This window comes from Anas platyrhynchos, chromosome 8, assembly GCF_047663525.1.
Source record: "Anas platyrhynchos isolate ZD024472 breed Pekin duck chromosome 8, IASCAAS_PekinDuck_T2T, whole genome shotgun sequence".
Lineage (NCBI taxonomy): Eukaryota > Metazoa > Chordata > Aves > Anseriformes > Anatidae > Anas > Anas platyrhynchos.
In genome coordinates, this window is record NC_092594.1 from 39,862,945 (window position 1) to 39,866,461 (window position 3,517).

The following is a 3,517-nucleotide window of genomic DNA, read 5'->3' on the forward strand; positions in this document are numbered from 1 at the left end:
AGGGTTCTTTTCGTGGGTCAGAGTCTTGTACGATATTTTAGAGGAAACCAATCTAGTAGTACGTGCATTCATTGCAAGAAGCTCTTTGGAGGTGATTAATTGTTATAGCACTTTTATGGATAGGATGTCAATGTTACTTTGTGTGTTTGCTTTGTTGTTCTATGTCCCTCATGATTTTTGCAGGGTTATAGGGCAGATGCCACCAGGTCTACCCCTTTTGTTGTTTTTGTTTTGTTTGATTTATTTTTCTTATTTTCTTTTTCGGAAGGGGGTTTGGGATTTGAGCGTCCTATTTTTTTGGGTTTGGGATTTGAGCATCTTAATTTTGTGGGTGTGGGATTTGAGCGTCTTAAGTGTTTGGGTTAGGGCTTTTAGGCATAGGTCTTCAGGGGTTTAGTGTGGTGGATAGTTTCGGTTAGGTCTGTAGGGGTTTCGAGGATTTGTAGGGTTAGGGCTTGCGGCTTCTTTGTGTAAGGGCGGTAAGGGCTAGGGTTCCAGGGAGTGCTGTTAAATGGAGTTCTCGACAACTCGGCCTCTGATTGGCCGTGCCGGCTGTGCAGGGAATGCTGGTAGGTGTAGTTTTCCGTCACAAGGCTTCCGGTAGGCCGCGTTGATTGCCCAGAGCATGCCGGGAAATGTAGTTCTGGGACTCCGGACGTCCGGGAGGCCATGTTGAGCGCCCAGAGCATACCGGGAAATGTAGTTCTGGGACTCCGAACTTCCGGGAGGCCATGTTGAGCGCCCAGAGCATACCGGGAAATGTAGTTCTGGGACTCCGGACTTCCGGGAGGCCATGTTGGGTGCCCAGAGCATACCGGGAAATGCAGTTCTCGGGGACGAGGGCTGGGGCTAGGGTTAGAGTTTAGGGTGAGGGTTGGGGTTAGGGTTAGGGGTTAGGGTTAGGGCTAGTGAATGCTGGTTCTCTGTGTTTGCAGATGACGGTGAGCGTGTTTAAACTAATTCCAGTTGAAGAAGTTTCAGTTACTTGCTTGGTGACGTTATCCGTTCAACATTAAAAGCTGCAGCAAAAGCAAAAGGGGAGTTTTGCTTCTAGAAACACCACAGGTCTCTTGTCTGCTCTCGGAATGTTTTTGAGATAAACCAGATCTTAAAAAAAAAGGAAAAAAAAAAACCACAGCTGCTTCTTTTGCTCTCTTCCTACTTCCTTGTGCTTTGCCCCTCCCCTTTCCCAGGTGATTGGGTTTGGGTGCTGGGCGGGGCTGAATGCTATATGAGCCCCAGGCATGCTAGCAGAGAGCTCCTTCTGCTTGGGCTGCTCTTTGGGGTAAGTGCTTTGGTTTTCCTTCAGTCAGTTGCAGGGTTCTCTAGGCAGACTGGAGCCTATGGATTTCTGGATTTTAAGTGCTTGGAATTCACTCAGTAGCGGGATGTTTAGTAGGGGCTGCTGGCTCACTGTTTTTTTGGGATGGTGGGATACTCTTCTGTTTTTGAGCTATATTTTAATCTCTAGATGTATAAACCCACTTGTGTAACTCTCCAGAGGACTAAAACCAGCTTGATTGAATGCTACATATGGCTTGGCAGCGTAGATGCAGCATTACCAAGAGACTGAGCAGAGTTGTATCAGAGTCACCTCTTTCATCTGCAAAGGGTAAGTTTGATTACCCCTGCCGAGGCTTGTGTGTGTGCATGTCTTTTTGGCATTTGTGGAGCTCGGTTGTTTTTCTTTGTGTGTGTGCATGTTCTTTTTTTTTTTTTTTTGAGGGTCAAACAGTGTGTTTGCTGAGTGTGGTTAGAATGAGGAGGTGGGGAGCTGCTCAGGACTGGAAGGTTTGGTTTCTAGGAGTATGCGGCATCCTTCCTGTGCGACGTGACTAATTGTTGGGCTGGAACGTTCCAGCTTTCGTGTGTCTTAAGCAATGTAGCTTGTGTAGTGTGTGTTGTGTGGCCTGGGCAGAGTTTGCTGTGGTGCAGTGGGCGAAGAATCTCAGTTAGAGCTGGTGAGCAGCTGAAGTACCAGAGCTGGGAAGAGAGAGGTCTTGGAGCAGGTACGCTGTGGCTGTGAGGTGCCTCAGAGTGTGCTTTTCTGTCTTTTGTTTTGTTTTGTTTTGTTGTTTTTTTGCAGGTGCTTTGTGCGGTCGTGGACAGGAAAGGGAAATCCTCGTGTCGCGGAGCAGTGAGGGAGGGTGAGTGTTGTCAGCCTGGTCATCCCTTACCTGAAGCGAAGGGAAGACACTCAGGTGTTTCCCTCAGAGGGTCCGAGGTGAGTCTGTCTGGGATAGAGGAGCAGCGTGGCAGGTGGGCGCTTGCAAGCACAGTGGTTCTTTTGTCCTTTTGTGTTCCCCGGTGGTGTGGATGATGCTGGCCGCTCCTTTCAAGCTTGGACCTAATTTGCAGGTCCAGAGGCAAGTGGAGTGCTGTTTTGAAAGGATAAAAGTAAAGCTGGGGTCGCTTATGTTGTTGAGGGATGGGTGCTACTGCTGGCAGCTGAATGTTTATCTTCTGCCTGTGTTTTTCTTTTGTTCAGGCTGAAATGCAGTGTGCAGTGCAGGATGTGTCAACCAGCTGCCTCTGCAGTGACTCTGGTGCGTGATGAGCAGAGGTAGCTGTTAATTTTGGGGGTGTGGTTGTCACTGAAGTTATTTTCCTACATCCAATAGCGTAAAATTCCAGTTTGCCTTTTAGAGGCGCTATAAGTGGGTAAAGAGAAGAGATGGAAGCATGTGCCACGTGGGGCAGGCAAGCGGCTGAGGTACAGGAGGGGATGAGAGTATGTGATTTTTTCCTGGGGGTGGAATGGAATTGATTGTTTTGGTGTATAGTCTGTTTTGCTCCTAGATCTTTCATTCATTGTAAATAAAAGTTTGAGCCAGTTCCAGTTAGGAATGTTCTAGTTACGACCCAGCAAGTATTGTCCTTTTAATGTTAAAAAAAAGTGCGGCAAAAGCATGGGTGCAGATCTGTTTCAGGTCTTGTGCATCATATTCGGTTGGAGATCGCGTCTGTTTCCATCCTCACTCTTGCAGAAGTCATCTGGGCCGCATCAGGAGCTCTTGCTTGGGAATTGATTTCCTAAGTGTCTTCTTAGGGGGTTTTCAGTCCCCATCCTTCTGGTCTCTTGTCTTGAAGGCAGGCTTTTTAGGCCTCCGTCATCCCAGTTCTGGCAGTTGCTTCCAGTTGCATGTTGTGACATTTGAGTCTCTCCTGGGGTCTGGTGCAGAGCACCTGTTCTGACGTGCTGTTGCTGTAGGGCTTTCTTTTTGGGGGTCACTTTTTCTTGTGCCTTGTGTTGTGTGTTTTGTTTGTAGTGTTTGTGGCGTGCCTGTGTGTGTGTACGTGTTTGGTCTGGAGCTGTCCTGCCTGGCAGTTAGTGATGACAGGTAACGTGGCAGTGCATGGGTGTACTAATACATTGTCTGGACTGTTTTGGTAAAGATATCCAGTCTGCCTCTGGGCACGTACTGAAGGGCAGCTGGCACAGTCATCTCTGTGGTGTTTGGCAGACTGGAGGGGGGAGAGTTGAGCTGCTTGCGAGCAACTGCTCGCATAGCACTTG

The 3,517-nt window shown here is 48.3% G+C and overlaps 1 long non-coding RNA gene across 1 annotated transcript; it reads left to right on the plus strand.

The window, feature by feature from the left end:
• Window positions 1-1,150: 1,150 nt before the first annotated feature.
• On the plus strand, window positions 1,151-2,152 carry LOC140003036 (uncharacterized). The gene is made up of 3 exons (XR_011810967.1): window positions 1,151-1,285; window positions 1,502-1,612; window positions 2,087-2,152. It is a non-coding gene; the product is annotated as an uncharacterized lncRNA (long non-coding RNA).
• Window positions 2,153-3,517: the final 1,365 nt, after the last annotated feature.